The sequence below is a fragment of the Cebus imitator genome, unplaced genomic scaffold, assembly GCF_001604975.1.
Source record: "Cebus imitator isolate Cc_AM_T3 unplaced genomic scaffold, Cebus_imitator-1.0 Scaffold516, whole genome shotgun sequence".
NCBI lineage: Eukaryota > Metazoa > Chordata > Mammalia > Primates > Cebidae > Cebus > Cebus imitator.
In genome coordinates, this window is record NW_016107831.1 from 654,709 (window position 1) to 675,348 (window position 20,640).

Sequence of the window (20,640 nt, forward strand, 5' to 3'; positions counted from 1 at the left end):
AAAAAAAAAAAGATGAGGAGAGGGGTGGGAAAAAAGTGAGATCCCTGCAATATCGCCTCGAGCCACTAGGGGTATCTTTGTACCATTTCTCATCCTGCACCGATGTGGAGTAGAAACCTGTGGTACGCTAAACCCAGCGTACTCGGTTTTTTTTTTTTTTTTTGTGTGCGAGCGGTGCACCCAGAATCCAAAAAAGATTTTTTTAAAAAAGAAAGAAAGAAACCACAATTTTTCAGCCACCCGAACAGGGTTATGAAATTGTTCTTCTGGACATCAGCACCGGGAATTCATTTTTGAGGTCAATTTCCAATGGAGATAAATCTATTGGATTAGTAGGATTATCTGATTGCAGCTGAAAGAAGTAACGTTGTTTGATCATTTGTATTTCTTGCCTGATGGTCGGATTTACATGGAGGTGGCTTTGGGTCCCCAGGATTCTGGATCGTGGTTGCATCTGGAGAGAAAAAAGGATCAATCGACACGTTTTGGAAGTGTCCGTGGGTGAATAAAAAAGGAGGGGGTACAAAACTGGGGTTGCGGATGCTTAAAGCAAAAAAGAGAAAAGAGAAAAGGAAGCATCTTGAATCCTGAAACAAGAATTACTGGGGGCTCGAGATTTCAAAAAAGCGTCTAGAAACTGGTAAATACTTTGACCATTCCAGCTTGGCTTTGACGGCGAAGTGTTGTAGAAACCGTCTCCTTGAATCATTGCGAAGGGACCGGGGGAAGATGAGGGGCTCCCTCTGTGGATTGATCTTGCTGAGGGTAAGTTTGTGGCTGTCTTCCTGGGAGGGGGCTGCCAGGGTTCTGTGGCTGTGCGCGGAGGGTGCTGCGGGCGCGCAGCCTGCGAGATGGAGAGAGGAAGGGGATGGAAAACCACCTCGCGCATCCCCGGGGGATCGCCGGGGAGCTACCTAGATCGAGCCCAAAGCCTTATTTCTGTGGCGTTGGCGGGGGAGCCGAGCAGCTCTCCAGGCTCTCAACTTTGCATGGAAAATGTCTCGGTTGGGAGCTGCTTCCCGGATCCAGTGCTTTCTCCTCGCAGTACTTTAAGGAGGGGAAGCGGCGGTGCCTTGGAAAACCTGCATAGAGAGCGGAGAAGCCCAAGTAGAAATCGCTGGTGCTTCGGCTGCCGTTTCGGTGGCGGTCGTGGCTTCCAGCGGGGGATTCTGCTCGCGGAATTGGCCGTTTCCATGCTGTCTGCTCCCCCACCCCGTCTCCGACCCCTTCCCGCTTCCCACTTCTCTCAGCCCTCCCGACGCTAAAGGGTTACAGGGTCACTGCACCGGTTGGAGACAGAAGTGGGTGACTGGCCACACATGTTGTCTTGTAATTCACTTGCACGACTTGCCATAATACTAGTCCGAGGTAACTTTCTTCGAGTTGCAGGAGCCCGAGAGGACGTTGCAGGCTTTTGCCCGAGGGCCCAGGCCAGCGAGTGTGCCAGGCAGAGGCTGCGTTTCCGATGCGTCCCTGCCCTGCCTGCCTCGCCACTTACTGGCTTTGCTTTCCGCCTGAGCGGTGCGCGCGCCTTCCCAGACATTTTCTTGCAGCTGAATTCAGGGATTTTTGTTTTTTAAAGAATTCCGTAGCTCCTGATAAAATCTCATCTTTATTTGCAGAAGGAAATCAATTGCAGCACCTATAATCAATCACTTAAATGAGTGAATATGAATTGACTCAGGCAACTAAAAGTTGCTTTGGAATCCAGAAAAGCATATTATTCTGAAGTAATCTTGGAGTCCACGTAGCTTCAGAACAATTGCATACAAAGAACTGATTTATTAGAGGGATGTGTATAAATGTGTTCAGTAGGTTAACGAATTTGATATTTCAACAGCATAATTTTAGTTGGCTTTTTAAAAGATTTAAAGCCAATTCGTTAAATTTTAAACTTTCAGACATTCAAATGCCTTGGAATAAAATGGAGATAGATGAAAGAGAAAGCATGCATTTTTGTATGTTTTAATGTTTAGAAGGAAAGTGTTACCTTTTTTCAGGGATTTCTGGTTTACAGATTATGAAGTGTAGCAGATACCTTTGTGGTTTAGCACTGAAGTCTGTTATGTGTGAACTCATCGAAAGGCATCTCTTCAATGTCATCTGAAGCACACTCATTCTCTAGTACTTTTTTCAGGAATTCCAGATACATGCGACATTCTAGTTACTAAAAGATTAGTCTCACCAAACTTTATTCCTGGATTTGTGTATACATGTATGTTTCTGAAATCTAATTTTGAAGCATGCGTGTGAGATTTGTTTTTTAAAGATGCAATAGCAAAATATAAAACTTTTGTCTCCCAGGAATTCTAAAGTGGAAGAGTTAGATATTTCCTATTTCAGTAGACATTGTGCACGCTTATTTAGAGATTATACAAATAACAATAAATAGTTTCTACAAACCCAATTGTTAGTTTCAAGGAGATATCTGAGAAGCTAGGTTAGTCTCTTTTTACTCTGCTGTAAGTCACGTGGTTCACGTGCAGGCTGAAAGTAGAAGAATGGGTGCTCTGTGTACTGGCACACTTTAGCCACTGATCCTAGCCACACTGTCTAATAGTACTGAAAATAGTTTTCAAAGTTGAAATGGATTTTTAAAAAGACAGCCGGTAAATAAATAACATTAAGTGGTAATAGCAAATAAGTAATGAAGATGAGTGGTAAGTGGGTTGGAATTTCTCTTTTTAAGCTAATAGAGAATATGACTGTTGATATAAAAATAGATGGGTAATTCGAAACATGAAAAAGAAGGTCCTTTTTGATTTGCATATTTCAAAACCATTAAATCAGTAGTCATTGCATGTGTCATAGTGTTAAAATGGAAGACTTAACTGAATGTGGCTTTGTAGTGCCTCAAAAATATGTTTCTGTCAGAATAAACAATGCTTCCTACCCCCTTATTATATTCTCTTTTGTCAGTTGAAATGAAAAGGGAGAAAGTGACCTATTCTTTGTTATAATCTACTTGGATGGGCTGTATTCTTTGTTTCAACAAGCAGTACATACCCAAAACTTGGTGAACATTGTAGGTAGTAAATCCACTTTGGAAAGCCAAAAACAGTGGAAAGAAATCTATACAAAACTACACACCACAAATTTTTAAAAAGTTGTGGCAAGTAGATGAAGATCAAGGTACCCAGTTAGATAAAGGCTCTCCCCAGTAGAGTGGATTGTTCTAAGAACTATTGAAAAACCTGAGGAGTTCGCTTAGAAAATTAATTACACTTAGCTCTATCTTACTCAATACCTATTTTTGGCCATAATTATTAAAAAGAACATGGTTGCCTTGATGAGTTGTGAATTTCCTATCAGAGTAATATAAAACGTGGTAGTTCGGGGTAAGGAGATGAAAGCTGTCAATTAGCCCTGAAAATTGCAAGCATAGTTTCTAATATAGGTGACAAGAAATAACATTGGATTCCCCTAAGCTTATCACTATGGAAAAACTGATGCTGCATTCACTGGAGCTTTCCTTGACAGCTGCACCTGTCCCTCGAAAACCTTTCATGTGTTCTGTCTGCCCTAACATTCAAGGAAAGCCAGCATATTTGCTGCAGATTCTATGATTTTGAGATGATTAAGTACATTAAATGTTATTTTACATTAAAAAGAAGTTAGCACACGCTCTTAATTAGAAGCAAAGTGATAAGGGCAATTATTTTTAAATGACTTGTTGAAATTTAACACATGGCACTTCCAAGTGCAAATCTTCCATCTCTTTTGCTTTATTGAGAAATAAAAAGGAACAAAAAACTAACTTTCAATTAATTTAAAATTCAAGTTTTTGACACATTAAATTTGCAAAGCATAGAAAAAAACTAAATTTGTGAACACTCATAATGAATCTAAGGTTTATTTTGCTTTTTAAAGAGATAATTTAAAGCATCATGAGTTGGCTAACCGTTTAATCCTGTGGGATAGCATCATTCCCAACTATTTCTAAGAAAGATTATTCCTTAATAGTAGCACATGTGCTTGGTCCTTTTATACTGTTATTAATGAAATAATGTTGATAATATCAAATATTACTATGCTGGTATAAAACGATCTGAATAATCTCTGCCTTTAAGAGTCATCCCCCAAACAAAGTAAAATCAAACAAACAAAAAACCCCACAGCCATTTGGTAGCTAACCTGCATGAAAGAGAATGACTGTCAACTAGAAGCTTAAGTCAGAGAAAACTAGTGAATCATTCCAGGCATTTGAAATTATTAGACATTAAACTTTTGGGGGATTTTTATATGAATTCTTTTTATAACAGTCCATGTAATCTCTTCTGTGCCTATTTCCATTGCGTGTAAGAGAAATTCTAGTCAATGGCAAAATGCTTTACTACTGCCATTACTGCAGACTTTATAGATCAGAGATGTGTCAGCATGTTAGCTTTAGCAGTAATGCCTCTTTTGTGTGAAACCTTACGGGCTTTGCAGCCACTCTCTCATCCTGACACTCATAAAACGCTCAAGTCCTCATATTTATTATTTAATTTTCTTCCTATATATAGCAGCACAGCATTTCAATATGTGAACATGTAGTCAAAAAAGTGACGGGCAATTGTGAGTGGGACTAATGAGTTTTAATAATACACATATTAGGGATGGCTAAAGGAAGTTTAATTAAGAAAAACAAGTTGAGCATGAAATTCATTTTGGAACAAATGAAAGTTAAGTTACTACTACAGATATAAATTCAAAAACCACAGTGATATATCGCAGGAAATTAAGTTCTAGCCTGAGACTAGACCTACTTAATGCAGTTGACATCTTAGGACTTAGCTTTAAGTTGATGAACTTTGATTTGACTTATGAAATAGAAAAATATATAATTTTTTCACTTTCTCCTGGTTTGTACAGAAATTTTAGTTTAGTATTTTCATTGTGTATCCAGCCACACTTCAGGTACATAATACTAGTTCACTTGTGATAGGCCACACAGTAACTTTCTTTTTCTGTAGCCTAATTCTCCAATGCTACATATGCCTACAATTAGAGCCACCTGCTGAAGCCCATGCCATCTCTTCGGAGGTGCTATAGGTGGTGCTTCATTAATAGAACTGCATATTCATCAACTTTTCTATACCTATAATTCTGTTTATATTTTGCATAGTTTAGAAAATAATAGACTAATGTGTTTGCTTGCTTATTTCTATTTATTTATTTATTTGGTGGTGGTAGTCATGGAGGAAAAGCAGAAGTGGGGGAGGAGATTGAATATGGGGCAAGTATTTTCTTACAATATGATTTTCCTATATTTTGCCAGTATTGAAATAACACGAGCACTTTCTGGAAAGAGTAAATACTCAGGCAATGATATGAAGGTCTTATTATACATCAATGGTTCTCAACAACTGCCTATTGGTACACATCCAATTGATATACTACTTTTTCATACCAATGTTTGTCATCAGTTTTGTGTCTCCTAATGATTCTTTTTTCTTCCCGGATACACCCGATGAATGTTAGATCAATAGGAGAAGAAAAGAGGTTACTTGTAATGTTTAAAAATGAATTGAAAATTGCTGTTGCTTTTTTAAAAAAATAGTCATAATGAATACTCTCATATTGTCATATGGAATACTTTCTTAAAAAATCAACAAGTTCAAACATGTAATCAAGGAATATTGATTTGATAAAAACCAAGTTGAGATTATCATTAGCATAAGTTTTTTCCACGTGACAGCCACCACTTCTATGACAGAACTGACCAGAAAAAGAATGATTACACCATAGAACATTGACCAACAGTTGCCCCAATAGTCACACCTTGAAAATAATATTTGAGCAATTTAATGGTTAACTATAGAGCTAAAAGAAATAAAAGTTCACTTCAGCAACCATTATGTTTCAAGTCAGTGCATCTGTCATTTCTCATTTAAATCTATATTACTTACTGTCCAACACTTTACACACAAGTGACAGTGTTATCTATCCTTTTTCTTATGGGTAAAAAAAGTCACCAGTTTCATTACCTGTTTAACTGTGCCAAGTGTTCTAATACATATGTTACTACAAGATTGATGCCAAAGTCCCTATTATTTGAAGCCCTGGTCTTTAGTAACAACATCTAAGAAAGAAAGCATTTTCTATTTTGAAGGAATACTGTACTACTAGTCTGTATAACGTCCACCATAGTAGGAAATTTTTGTCCGGTTTTTTCAGAACTGGGTGTATTTCTCTTCATCACCTAGAACAGTACCTGGTACCTAACTGGAGATCAATAAACATTTATTGAATGAATGAATGAGGAGCGACTTGGGTTCTAGCACTGGTTGTTAGTAACTAAACAAATAACCTCTTTATGTAATGAATACCTGGGATCTCCATTTGTGCTTTTTAAAAAATTATTTGAATTGACAAATATTTTCAAATAATATGCAAAATTCCAAAGGTAGGAAGGATTCTATTCAAAAATTGAATATTAATTAAAGACAAATAGTAATTGAAACTTTTTAGTAATTTCATATGGAGTTTATATACTTCACTTTGATGAATTATTTGATCAAGACTTGCAAGTGTAGTAGGATTATTTGTTTTGTTATAATTTACTGAAGGTACATTACAGTTACTTTCTTCCATGAAGAAAATGTGATATCTCAGGGAACTTTGGAATTACTAAAAGTCATTTCAAACAAGTAAAACATGGACGATAAGACAGTAAGATTTAAAATATAACCATTTAGGGATTTTCATCATTACTTAATATTTTTATCATTTTGTAAAATTGTATAATCCCTTGCTTTCCATTATGTAATTTGAATTTAAATGGTGACTTTATTTGGCCACTTATATTCTATGTGTATATGAAATTCTTGTTAATATTCTATTGTATTAATTAATATATTGATATACTATTACATCAATATTATTTACTAATATATTAATATATTGATATACTATTTATATTTCACAAATGGCCCATGAACAGGGCATTGTTTAAAATTTCATTATTGTTATTAGCACTAATGGAATTTATATATGAAGGGAAAAATGATGTAGATATATAAAGAAGATTGCTAGTGTAATATTCTTTCTTCTTTGAATCACTGTTTGAGCTCTAAGCCAGGTCAGGAGTGACAGGAAACCATTATTGCTGTTTGGTGCCTTATGTGAAAAGAGTTGGTGATCTTAGTCCACCTCCTAGTAGACAACTACTCCTTAAACAATAGTCTCTATAGTATTTGCCAATTCCAGCACAAGTTTGGGACTGAATGGACACAAAGGTTTAACTACCCTCTTTCTGCTGATCATCCTCCAAGGGGTCAAGATTGACACACTCTGGCATAGGGCCATACTCAAACTTAGCACTGCCGCTGCCAAAGTTGTAGCTATTCTCTGGCAACAAGGGATTTTTTTTTTAACTGGACTTGAATTAAGCAGAGAACCAGGAATGGCAATTCTCCACTCTTCCCAGGCATCAGCAACTCACTACAAACAAAAATAGGCTTCAAGAGTGAGTTGAGAATGTGGTGCTCTTCTTAGGTTGTGCTAGCTTCTCTATAAAGACACTAGCAGGCATAATTAAGTTGCTTCTGGAAAAATAACTTGTGTCCCAAGGGTGGCCCCTTCCAGACAAAAGCATCAATTTAATACCAAGGGAAGTAGTCAGTTCTACCAGGCTGTCTCTTCTGAGCTCTTGAGTGATTATTCATTTTCTTCTGTGGGATCACAGGGTCATCAATTGGTTTTAAAAATGTATCCTCTAGCCACAGGCCGACCCCAGCCCATCCTGTGGTATTTTACATAAACATTAAAACTGTTGCCCATGACTTTTGAAAAACATTCTGTCTCATTGATTCTTGTCCCTCTTACCCCCTTCGCCTTCCCATTTGGAAGTCCTGCCTTCCTAAGTAGATTCTAGATTTAGCAATTAATATTTGGAGATTACACCCGAAAGTAGTTTCAGAATAAATAGGAAGTAAAACTTATATAGTTAATGGTAAATGTTTTTTTTTTCAGCTCTCCTTCTCTTCAGAATAACAAAATAAAAAAAAAGTTATCTAATATTTAGCCATTAGTTGTAATGATGGTTATAGCAGAAATACTCAGTTGTGTAATGCAGAAGTCAATACTGTCACTCTAATCTCTTTTTCTTTGTGTTGTCAGAAAAGCTATTACGGCATCTTAGAATCTTACTTTATCTTTTTGCCACACAATAATGGAATTAGCTGCCAGTCTATATGAATATCTATCCACACTCCTACATGATGAGAAATTTCCATTGTATTGTAATTTGTTTCCACCTCTTCTATGTTTCATTCCCTCTGGCTGCAACTTTAATTAAGCTAATGCCTTCACAGAGGTCAAGCATCACAGATGGATAAATAAAATCTGAGGGTTGTGTTAATTGACGAAAATAGTATAATGAATTAATGGGTCATTCATTCAAGAAATATTTTCTGAGGACTTACAATGTAATGCATTATTCTGGGGATGGTTGTTAAAAACCAACATTTCAAAAGACACAGCCTCTACTCTCAAAGTGTAAGTGTAATCTGATCATGTCATTTGTACAGTGATGATAATGATTCTCACCATACTTTGGATAAGATCTCACACTGCTAAGATGGCCAACAAATTCTTGAGCTGTCAGGTCCTTTCTCCTCTCCAGTCTGACAGGCTGCCCTTCTCTCAGTTCACAGTGATTTCTTTGGAAAGTCCCAACTTCCACGGCATTTGGCTTTCCTGTTGCTTCTGACACATTCTATATCCTGGTTTTCAATTGCCAACTCCTACTCAATCTCAGACCCCAGTTTCCAGATCAGTTCTTCAGGAAGATCATCATTCTCACTCCACATTCTTAAATCTCCCCTCAAAATACCCTGTGTTATCCTTCTTGGTATAGTATTTATTACTAAATAGCTACCTGTGTAATGGGCTTACTTAAAGTCTGTCTTTCCCATTCAACTTTAGTCTTTTAAATATATATATTTTAGATTAAAGGGTACATGTGCAGATTTGTTATACAGGTAAACTCATGTCTTCTGTGGTACAGGTTATTTCATCACCCAGGTTCTAAGCCTAATAGCCAATAGTTACTTTTTTGTCTTCATGAATATTCACACTATTCCTCTCTTGTTCGTGTTGTCTTCTCCAATGCCAAGTACTAATTATTTCCCAAATATAGGAATGAAGATGGAAACTGGGATTACAAATTACCGTGAAAAAAAGTACTATTAGTTTAGTTACAAAAAATGTAGTAAGTGTTTTGAGAGATAAGAGAAGGGAATACTTTTATGACTTGAAGGACTAGAGAAGGAAGTACTTATTGACCTTTAAGCCAGGCCTTGAAAGGTACTAGCTAAGGTCCTTCCAGCAAAAAAGCTGATGGGGAAAGTATTCTCCGGGAAGAACAACCTTGGTCAACAAGTTGGGCCCAATTAACTGAGCACTGCTTCTAGTGCTGTGCTGTATTAGTCCATTTTCATGCTGCTGATAAAGACATACCCAATATAGGGAAGAAAAGAGGTTTAATTGATCTTAGAGTTCTACATGGGTAGGGACTCATGTAAAAAATGCCTTTCAACTCAGAATAATGGCGGGAGGTGAAAGGCACTTCTTACATGGTGGCGGCAAGAGAAAAATGAGGAAGATGCAAAAGCAGAGACCCCTGATGAAACCATCAGATCTCGTGAGACTTATTCACTACCACAAGAACAGTATGGGTAAAACTGCCCCCATGATTCAAATTATCTCCCACCGGGTTCCTCTCACAACATGTGGGAATTATGGGAGTATAATTCAAGATGAAATTTGGGTGGGGAAATAGAGCCAAATCATATCATTTTGCCCTGGCCACTCCAAATCTCGTGTCCTCACATTTCAAAACCAATCATGCCTTCCCAAGAGTTTCCAAAAGTCTTAACTCATTCCACCATTAACTCAAAAGTCCACAGTCCAAAGTCTTATCCAAGAAAAGCAAGGCCCTTCCACCTATAAGTCTGTAAAATCAAAATCAAGCTAGTTACTTCCTGTTAAAAAGGAAGTACAGGTATTCACACAGCCATTCCAAATGGGAGAAATTAACCAAAACAAAGGGGCTAGTTACAAGCCTCATGCAAATCCAAAATCCAGTGGGGCAGTCAAATCTTAAAGCTCCCAAATGATGTTCTTAGACACCAGGTCTCACATCCAGGTCACACTGATGCGAAAGGTGGGTTCCCATGGTCTTGGGCAGCTCTGCTCCTGTGGCTTTGCAGCATCCAGCCTCACTCTCAGCTGCTTTCATGGACTGACATTGAATGTCTGTGGCTTTTTAAGGTGAATGATGCAAGATATTGGTGGATCTACCATTCTCGGGCCTGGAGGATGGTGGCCCTCTTCTCACAGATTCACTAGGTGGTGCTGCTGTAGGGATTCTGTGTGGGGGCTCCGACTCAAATTTCCCTTTCACATTGCCCTAGCAGAGGTTCTCCATGAGCGCCCCGCCCCTACAGCAGACTTTTGCCTGGGCATTCAGGTGTTTCCATACATCTTCTGAAATCTAGGCGGACGTTCCCAAACCTCAGTTCTTCATTTCTGTGCACCTGCAGGCTCAACACCACGTGGAAGCTGCCAGGGCTTGGGGCTTGCACTCTCTGAAGCCTGAGCTGTACCTTGGGCCCTTTTAGTCATGGCTGGAGCAGCTGGGACACAGGGCACTAAGTTTGTAGACTGCACACAGCACAGGGACCCTGGGCCTTGCCCTTGAAACCATTTTTTTCCTCATAGGCCTCAAGCCTGTGATAGGAGGGGCTGCTGTGAAGACCTTAGACAGGCCCTGGAGATATTTTCCCCAGTGTTTTGGGGATTAACATTTGGCTCCTTATTACTTATGCAAATTTCTGCAACTAGCTTGAATTTCTCCTCAGAAAATGGGTTTTTCTTTTCTATGGCATTGTCAGGCTGCAAATTTTCTGAACTTTTATGCTCTGCTTCTCTTATAAAATGAATGCCTTTAACAGCACCCAAGTCACCTCTTGAATGCTGCTGCTTAGAAATTTCTTCCATCAGATGCCCTAAATCATCTCTCTTAAGCTCAAAGTTCCACAGATCTCCAGGACAGTGGCAAAATGCCACCGGTCTCTTTGCTAAAACATAACAAGAGTCACCTTTGCTTCAGTTCCCAACAAGTTTCTCATCTCCATCTGAGACCACCTCAGCCTAGATTTTATTGTCCATATCATTATCAATATTTTTGTCAGAACCATTCAACAAAGTTTCAAACTTTCCCATGTTTTTCTGTCTTCTTCTGAGCCCTCCAAACTCCCCAACCTCTGCCTGTTACCCAGTCCCAAAGCTACTTTCACATTTTCAGGTATCTTTTCAGCAGTGCCACACTCGACTGGTATCAATTTACTGTGTTAGTTCATTGTCATGTTGCTGATAAAGACATACCCAAGACTGGGAAGAAAAAGGGGCTTAATTGGACTTACAGTTCCACATGGCTACGGAGGCCTCAGAATTATGGCAAGAGGCAAAAGGCACTTCTTACATGGTGGTGGCAAGAGAAAATGAGGAAGACGCAAAAGGAGAAACCCTTGATAAAACCATCAGATCTCATAAGACTTATTCACTACCATGAGAACAGTATGGAGAAAACTGCTCCCATGATTCAAATTATCTCCCACCAGGTCCGTCCCACAACACATGGGAATTATGGGAATACAATTCCAGATGAGATTTGGGTGGGTGTATGGATCCAAACCATTTCATGTGTTTTACCTCCCATTAGTATTGTTTATTCACAAAATTAGCTTGCTACCAGGTAAAACCTCTACCATGTACTCATGTTTTACTACTTGTTATTTTAAAACATATTTTATTGGTAAAATTTTTTCTCCAATTAATGCTAAGTTTTAGTTGGCCTTTTCTTATTACCATTCTATTTTCTCTGGTTTTTTTTTTTTTTTTTTTTTTNTGAGACAGAGTCTCACACTATCACCTAGGCTGTAGTGCAGTGGCATGATCTTGGCTCACTGCAGTCTCCACCTCCTGGGTTCAAACAGTTCTCCTGCCTCAGCCTCTGGAGTAGCTGGGACTACAGGCGTGCACAACAATGCCCATCTAATTTTTTTGTATTTTTAGTAGAGATGGGGTTTCACCATGTTGGCCAGGATGGCCTTGATCTCCTGACCTCGTCATCTGCCCCCCTTGGCCTCCCAAAGTGCTAAGATTACAGGCATGCCCGGCCTGTTTTTTGTTGTTGTTGTTGTTTTATGTTTTTGGACAGTTACATTTAGTGTGGAAGTAGCCCAAGGGGAAAGAGAACAAATAGAACCATTTATATAATCTGCAGAGAAACGAGGAATATTATGAAACTCTGGACAACTATTGAGAGTTGCCCATAATTTCTCCCAGAAGGAGGCTCTGGGCAAATTTAAGAAGGAGGTAGCGTTTGTCTTTAGAGAGTGTTATTTCTTCTGCCTCTTACTATTTCCTGAAGCTTGCTGCATCCATAAACTGTTCTTGTTTTATTGAAGGATGGTACTGTGGCTTTGTGTTTCTGACTTCAATTTAATTGTCTGTTACCAGAAGATGATAATGATCTCTACCTCTTGGTACTTAGAGAAAATAAAGGAAGTGATGCAGTAGCTCAGTGTTTAGCCCCTGTACTTCCTCATTTGGTGCTTGCCATTACTCCAGTTATTATTTAATGATGCTCATGGCAGAATAAACTCATCACGGCTTTAGTTCTCAATGGCCTTATGCTAATATGGCCACGACATGGGCCCTGATATCCCTTGGAACTTCTCCATGATCAAGATCTTGAATTTGGATATTCTCATCTTAGAGTAAACTCTTTTTAGCTTTGGTTTTGTCTTATTTTTCTCCCCTTTGTGTCCTTCTGGTTCTGCTTAACTCTGTATTTAGATTTAGTTGATCTGTTCAACATCAGGATTACCATTTCTTGTAATCTTTCCTCCTTGCTGTTCTACCATACTTTCCTTCCTTGTCCCTAACCCTGGCTTCCATCATTTACTCCCTTCCCTAGGCTAATGAATGTTACTGGAAAAAAGTTTTAACACCACACTCTTTGGAGCTGGTGCAAATTAGGACTATTAACTAACCACAGCAAGCTGATAAGCAGCGTTTTCATTTTCCTTCTGTTAATATTCTGTGTGTTTCACTCTCCTTAATTCCTCAACCTGAGCGTAGGTCTTTATTGAATTGGTCTCACTGAGGTGCAGAGTGCAAACTCCTGTCATAAAGGTTCAGGGCACGTTCTTGGGAGTTAGGTGGTCATGGGTTTGTTTCTTGGATCTGCCTTTTCCTGGCATTCTGGCCTTCAGAGAGTTATCTAACGACTTTAACTCTCGTTTTCCTCACCTAAAATAAGAAGAGTGCTTGGCTTATAAATCTTGTGAAGACCAAGTGACATGAACTATTTAAAGTTTTGGGCAGCTGTTGACAAATAGAGAGTGACTTACAATAATAGCTGTTTTTGTTGCTATTTTCACATAATTGTGGATGAATCCAGCTGATACTTCAAACTGAACATGGAATTAAGATTCTCTCTGGTTTCTTTTGCACCAATTCATTCACAAAGGTAATGATTCCCACACCTTTGTATCTAGTCTGTATGTTTGATAACCAAGGTAAAAAATATATACATATATACATATGTTTTACTTTTTAGTAAAAGTATGGTTTGGTTATCAAAATTTTATATAGGAATACATAGATATATATTGTGTATTCCTATATAAATATTTATATCACCAGATTGCAAAACATACACAAAAATAGGCACTAAGAAGATAAGAAAGTTAAATTAACAGTATTTTAAAATGTCTTATAAATCCTGATGACTTCATTGCATTATTCACTAATATCTCAAGGCACAGAGATTTTATAGCACAGTTCATAGCTAATAAAATGGATGTTAATTAATACTTCAAGTTACCTTCTTGAGGTTCTCAAACTATTTTTTCTGATTTGTTATTATATCTGATTAGATGGCCATTATTTTTAATCTTGTGATATAGCTGAAGAAGAGCTTGTCCTAAAAGCAGAAATTTCATTTTTCCCTTTTACAGTTCTTTATTTGTGATTGTATTTTTAGTACTCCCTTTCATTGACGGTTGATAAAAACTTAAACCGGTAGTTTGTTTTTTAAGGGCTACTTTAATTACAACTTGATACAAATATGTAAATTTATTTTCCCAATGATGTAAACTCTAATGCATCACTGTATGTTGAAAATGAACAGTAACAAAGTGCTACTGTTGGCTAACGAACTGCACTACAGACAAATGTGCCTTCCCAAGAGCACTGTAAGTGCTATATGCATTAACAGCCAGGTGATGACGCTGGTGTTAAGTCATATATTCATATTAGCAGACTTTAATTGGTTTCTCTTTTTGTTTTACATAAAAAATGGCAAATAGAAGTTGAACCATTTAGTTCCCTTATCTAATCATCTTGTGGTAGGGTATGAACACACTGCTTTAGAGATCTCTGCCACAAATTACTGCCAGTTTAATTTTCTTGTGAATGAATTTGGTAATACTTTCCTTCTGCTAGGAATGTTTAATGGCTCTTCATCATCTAGAGAATAAAATTTAAACTGTTTAGCCTCTTAATGAAGGGCTTGCTTGATTTGGCTCCAGCCTGCCATTCCAGTCTTATCCAGTGCTCATCCTCATTTACTCTGTGTTCTGGCCAAACTAGACTGTGCCTTCCTCAAACAAGCCCTTTACTTTTCTTTCTGTCATAATTCAGGCTTCCAGAGGAAAAAATAAGACTTCGAAATGAAGGTGTGTTTCTGAGAAGTTTCCTGAGAGGTGCCATTGGGAACCATTCCTATAAAGGAGTAAGAGAATCTCAACCAACTCCTGCCTCTGCCCATTTTCATGGAGAGCTTTGGGGCTGAAGTGGCCCCTCTGATTGTTCTGCATTGAGGAAACAAGGCCAGGCCTTTGTACACTGGCAGGGACCAGTCATTAAAATGTGAGCTGGTGTCAGGGTGATAGAACAGTATCTAATGAACATTCTTTCCACTGTGGGATCCCTTCTGTGACCATCAGTGTTTGTCCAAATCATATTCATTCTTTTAAGCCCATCTCGAATTTCCCTTGATTCATGAACTCATTTCTAATTTACTAGGCGGCGGTAGACTTGTCTTTTCTTTTGAAGCATAATATCATTTTGTGAAATTGTGTTCATTTGTTTATTCATCCCATTTTAAGTACTTACTCTGTGAGTTAATTACACATTAGTTACTTTAAGTATTCAGTTGCTGAAAGGCATCAAACAGTTTATACTCATTGGACAGTTTTATTACAAGCAAAAATATAGTATGGCAAGAGCAGAAGAAGGATATGTATTAAATTGAATTAAAAAGTCTCAGACTCTGGCTTCTTTGTTCTCCCACTCCTGGGTCATGAAGAATACCCTTTTGTCTCCAGGTCTTTAACCACCACTACTGTATATATGAAACATTTTGCTATAGGAAACCCAGTATCTGTTGTGGCCAGGTTCTCTTACAGTGAACTGATCACATAGATACATTCCAGGTATACGGCTAGCCTTGGTCATCGAATTTCACCACAACTCTGCTGAAGCCAGATATTATTAAATTGCAGCATTTGTTAAGTTAGTATTACTAAGTCCATATTTATATCCAATTATTATTGCTGTATATTGTTGACAAACTGGTACGGTCTGACCTCAGACAACTCACAGACCTGCACGTGCAAAACATTATTTGTCATTAGTTAGTACAGTTGATCTTCATTATTCCTGGTTTGTGTATTTGCAAACTTGTCTGTTCGCTAAAATGTATTTGTAATCCTAAAATCAATACTCACAGCACATTCACAGTGATTCCACAGACATGAGCAAAGCAGCAAATCCGAGTCACCCTATGAGCATCTTGCCAGCTCAAGTCGAACAAGGCGTCGCTCTACCTTCTTGTTTCAGCTTTACGAACAGAGGGTGGAGATAGTAGAGGCCACTCAGCTCAGTGCAAATTGCCTCATCTCTGGGACCAACTGGAGGGCATTTGAATCCCAACTCTAGCACCTGTTAGTGAGGCGGCCTCAGGACTTCATGTTTTAGAACCTGTTTTTCTTTCATAAAATAAAACACAATCTACTAGTTGCAAGCATGAACAATTATAACATATAATCTATGTGAGATTTGTATATCTATATATGTGGGTATGTTTATGTACGTGTGTGTATATATATGTGTGTGTGTGTATGTGTATATATATATGTGTGTGTATATATATATATACACACACAACACACACACATATACATGTATATATCCATAGGAGCAAAAGATCTGTGTTTCCTATATGTGTGTGTGTATATACGCACATGTATATATATATACATGTATACACACACACACACACACACACACACACACACATATACACACAAAAATGTGTATGTCCCTAGGAGCAAAAGATCTGTGTTCCCTAATTTAGTGTTCATGATGACTTTATAGAACATAACTACTGTGAATAACAAGGTTCCACTGTATATTGTATAGCATTGGTTAGGGGTCATCATCAAGGCAGGCAGCTCTAATGGTAAGCATGCTGTGAATCCAGACCAACTGAGATTTAACCATATTGCACTATGTAAAGAATTTTCATATAGATTTTATGAGGGACATAAAGATACCTTTTAAAACACACATACAAAGTCTTTGCCCTCAAGTAAGAAATTTAGTAATCTCAGCACTTTGGGAGGCCGAGGCGGGTGGATCACGAGGTCAAGAGATCGAGACCATCCTGGTCAACATGGTGAAACCCCGCCTCTACTAAAAATACAAAAAATTAGCTGGGCATGGTGGCACGTGCCTGTAGTCCTGGCTACTCGGGAGGCTGAGGTAGGAGAATTGCCTGAACCCAGGAGGCGGAGGTTGCGGTGAGCCGATATTGCGCCATTGCACTCTAGCCTGGGTAACAAGAGCAAAACTCCGTCTCAAAAAAAAAAAAAAAAAAAGAAATTTAGTAGGGAAGAGTTGAGTTCAACAAGAAAACAAATAAATGGAAACAATAAAACAGAACAAGGTAGAAATAAAAATGTATATATATATATATATTTTTTTTTTTATAAAAAGATATGTAAAAGGTACATAAAGTTAGAAATCGGATACCTCCTGCTAGGTCCTATTCCCACATTCATCGTGTATTTATTGAACACATGTCACATTTCATCTTGCACTAGAGCCACTTTTTTAGATTACTTATTTCTTTACAATGTCTTAAGCTACCTGGGAGTAATGAGTAGATTGTGCTTGTCCTTCAATTCTCCTTAACATGCAGTGCAATAACTTGCACATTGTAAATATATAATGTTTGTTGAGTGAATGAAAGATTGGATGAATGTGGCCACCCACTGTAATTATCTAATGGCCCATACAGTTCTCCCTAATTCTTTTTCTGAGCTTCTCAGAAACAAACTAGCTGAGGGACAAGCTTTTGATGAATTGATGTAAGGGAGAAAATATATTATCATTTATGATGCCCTTTTAAATATTATTTATTTTTATTTTATTCTTTTAGTGGGACTATACATGCTTTAAGTCAAAAAGAGGAATAATGGAGAAATTTATGAGCTAGCATCCCCATTAACTTTGAAGTCAGACAAAGGTAGTTCTATGTGGATTGATAGGCTAATCTACTGGTAACTTGTGATCTGTTCTCCTGAGTAAGAATTTTCTGGCCTTATTATTTTAATGCATTCTGAAATATTTCAAACATATTTCAAACATAACAAAAGAATACAGAGAATTCAAATACTAAGGTTATGTCAAACTTGCTGTAGTTGGTTGCTGGCCTTTTATGGCCTTACCACAGGTTATCCATCTTAGATGTCAATTAAATAACTGGCCCAATTAATTGAATTGTTTCTAGAATGAGCCTTATTCTCTTTCCTTTTTACTCAAAGATGACGGCTATCCTGTTACTATGTATGTACCCACTTAAAAATAATACATAATATTCTTTAAATACTTTAAGCTTATTTAAACAGTATTTACTGTATCTAATTTTCTGTGATTTGTTTTGCCGAAAATTTTAAGATTTATATATGTTGATATTTTGGGTTTAGGTCCTTTATTTTCATTAATATATAGAATCTGAATTTGTGAATATATCATAATTTATCAATATCCATTGATGGACATTTAGGTTGTCATAAGTTTGGGTTTTTGGCTACTAACAAATAACGAAATTATTATACAAATCATTGTTTAACATGATCTTATGTAATAATGTAAGAAAAACCTATCACCATATTCAATATAGAGTAAAATTGATAAAATATGTATATGTGTATATATATACATTATTTATTTTTTATTTTGTATATACATAGCGAAATAAAATAATAAATCCAATAAGAATAGGGTAGATCATTTTTATTTCTCTATCGTATGAAATTGTCAGAATATTTACCAAGATTTCATCTTCTGAAGAAACATAAAATGTTTTTACAATTCAATTTTAGGATCAATTTCTTAAAAAGTGATAATTGTGAAATGAGAGACTGTATTATATGCAATGATCATAAGAATGACCTTTAAATCAGATAGCAATGGGCTCTTGGATCTGCTACTAAGTAGCTAAGAGACCCTGGCCAAGGTAAAATTAACCTCTTCAAGTCTCTGTTCCTCATGAGTAAAAAGGTTAACTGTCAAATCCACTCCATAGGATTGTTGTAAATGAGACATAAATGCATGAAAACTGAGGATTTGGTATATACGAAGGAAGCATCAATAAATAGGGGGAAAGATTGTCAACGAATTTGAGACCGTTTAGGCATATATATGTTTTTAATTTTAGTACTTTAAGCCATGTTTCTACATTTGATTGGACGACTGCTATTATTATGGTAGCAGCTTCTGAAAATTTTGGAGCTCAATACTATAGTTCTCCATACGTACAACATGCAAAATGGGATACTTTTGTAACCTCAGGAGCTAAACGTCTTTCAAATTTGAAAACCCATCATGGCATGAAAAATTCCCAATCCTCTGCAGTTTGTGTTAAAGTAGCACATAAGTGGGAAACAGGAGATTCTTTATCCTTAACACAGTTAGGGATTTCTAAGTACAAAAAAAGGACTGTTATTTTGTTAACAACCAAACAAGTATTTGATATCAGTTGTGTGAAGAAGAACTTTTGGAAATTGCTGTAGAGTACTTGAAAATTAAGTTGAATAAAAAACAATGATGGAGACTTTTAAGACCTCATCATAAGTTCTCTATGTTAGATGTCAAAATAATGCATTTTGAATACCAAAGGGAACTTGCAAAGACTCATTCATGCTGTGGCCTACTATGGCGCTGCACAAGAATAAGCATAATATACTCTTTACAGACATGGGTTTGTGTAGCTGAATCTCCGATAAGTGCTAGAGTTCTGGAACAGGAATTGGATTCGTCTAAGCCTGTCTTTTGTATGTTAATGTGCTTTCACGGCAAAGGTGTATGAATTAACACAGACTAAAGTATTTTCAAAGAAAGACATTTATCTCCTTATAGCCTTCCGTGATGAATTGTTCAGAGCTAAAGGCACACTAGGCCAGAACCAAATCTCCTGCTGCCCTATGTAGTTTTTACAATCTCTTTAAATAACACAAAGTCAGGGCAGTCTCACTGCCAGACGAGCATTTCTTTAGGAATCTTCCCATAATATACAGGATAGAAATCAACACTTTAGTTTCAAAGTAAGCGCTTTAAAAGGTTGCTTAAACAAGAAAAGACACATATTTTGAGCAGTATGTTATTTGACAGTTAATGTCAGATTACTCTGTGGATTGCATTCCTCTGAATGTTACATTTTATTCTGATGCATTTTAAGTTGAACTGTGTAAACAATGGTAGATATTTGATTAGTGTTAATATGCAAGGTGCCATGATTAGGTATGATTGTTTTTGTAAATCACCACGCTCTCTTTTTCTAATCTTCCTCTGATCTCTAACAGACAGTGAGAACAAAATTGTAATTTAAAATATATTGACTTTGACTCATAAATTAATTTTTGCATCCAAATTTATTGATATCTAAAATATATAGCAAGATGGTAAAATAACTTATCTGCAAAAAAAGATGTCAACTTCTATCTCTTTTACAAATTGTATCTAATGCCATTTTCTCTTTTAAATTCTTGAATCATAATCTCAAATAGGAAACATGTAAGCAAAATTTTATGAAAACTTTTGAGATACAGCAAGGAAGTAAGGTAGTTTCATCCGAATAATCATAGCTGAACTCGTATTAGCTTTCCTGTCCTGATGTTATCTTCCTTTTTTTGATAATCATAGGATTGGGAACTACCTTTTTGTCTGTTTTCCATTGCATACAATCATCTTACAGAGTTTGTATCTGTTCTGCTAGTTTACTGTCAGTTTCTTAAAAGATTTTCTGCTATTGAGTTTTAAAATTGAAATAGATTAATCTTCTATTACTTGAAGTGATTGAAGACTATTAATAAAGTATAAATTTCACACCTAACATTCAGTATTTTTAAATACTTTACTTTGACATGTTTCTGAAACTGTGTATTTTGACAAGGCCTGCTTCCACTTAAATGTGTATAAAGTCAGCAGACAAGTTTCTCAGTAATCTTAAAATCAGTTAGTTTACTTGGCATCTCACTTCAAACCATGATTTTCACATGGTAATATTTAACTTAG

At 37.0% G+C, this 20,640-nt stretch overlaps 1 protein-coding gene across 9 annotated transcripts in view; it reads left to right on the forward strand.

Annotated features, from left to right (window-relative positions):
- The window catches only part of NLGN1 (neuroligin 1), a 901,657-nt gene that overhangs the window by 174,125 nt on the left and 706,892 nt on the right, over positions 1-20,640 (forward strand). For 6 of the 9 annotated variants that reach the window (XM_037733326.1, XM_037733330.1, XM_017514104.2 and 3 more), the window contains exon 1: positions 167-765. The exons of the other annotated variants lie outside the window; for them this stretch is intronic. The gene's annotated coding sequence lies outside the window, so the exon portion shown is untranslated. Of the gene's footprint in view, positions 1-166; positions 766-20,640 lie in introns of those variants that run through there. 9 annotated transcript variants of the gene reach the window in all.